Genomic DNA, 697 nt, shown 5'->3' with positions numbered 1-697 from the left:
GCGCCGGCTTCCGCCGTGGATTCTTTTTCTTATCAGTATGTATGAATGGGCTGTTTTGGTAAAAACGTTTGGCACCAGTATTTTTTAAAAATAGCACATTACTCTTTATTTTATCTTTTATAGAGGAGTAATCCAGGAAGATTTTTCTATCTTTGAGTCTCTTTAAAATCACTCTCAGAAGGGGCCACGTCTTCATTAATCAATCATAAAATATCCCAAATCAGATGCAACTGTCATATTCTTAAATTTGACGGAGTATGTGAAAACCAAAGATAAGTTTTGTGTATTTTACAGTTTGCTCAGAGTTCTACTTGGTATCTAAACAAACTCTCCTCTACTACAACTCTTTAACAACCATAAAATGTCAGAACTCTGCAGAATAACTATATATGGCTTACTTAAGGGTGGAAATGGAAAAAAATCCTTCTAAAAATTGTCACTAGGCATGGAGGACCTGGGAAGCTGACTGTTTGAAGGATCCTGATTGTGAAAACCAAGAGAATATTCAGTCCAGAACATTGGGCAGTTGTGAAGTATGCTTTATATTGACGAGACATAAAGAGCCATTGCTCATATGACTAGAATTTGTAAGAACAAAACAAAACCAAAAAATAAATAAATAAAACATTGGGAGCTCGGGGGGGGGGGGGGGGGGGAAATAAAATTGACCTATGATTAATTCTGAGACTAAAACAAA

At 36.0% G+C, this 697-nt stretch overlaps 1 protein-coding gene across 1 annotated transcript in view; it reads left to right on the top strand.

Annotated features, from left to right (window-relative positions):
- Positions 1–697, top strand: part of MYO1D (myosin ID) — a 328,050-nt gene that overhangs the window by 251,144 nt on the left and 76,209 nt on the right. The gene's annotated exons all lie outside the window — the stretch shown is intronic.

The sequence above is a fragment of the Tupaia chinensis genome, unplaced genomic scaffold, assembly GCF_000334495.1.
Source record: "Tupaia chinensis unplaced genomic scaffold, TupChi_1.0 Scaffold000407_1, whole genome shotgun sequence".
Classification (NCBI taxonomy): Eukaryota; Metazoa; Chordata; class Mammalia; order Scandentia; family Tupaiidae; genus Tupaia; species Tupaia belangeri.
This window is presented reverse-complemented; position numbering and strand designations above follow the sequence as displayed.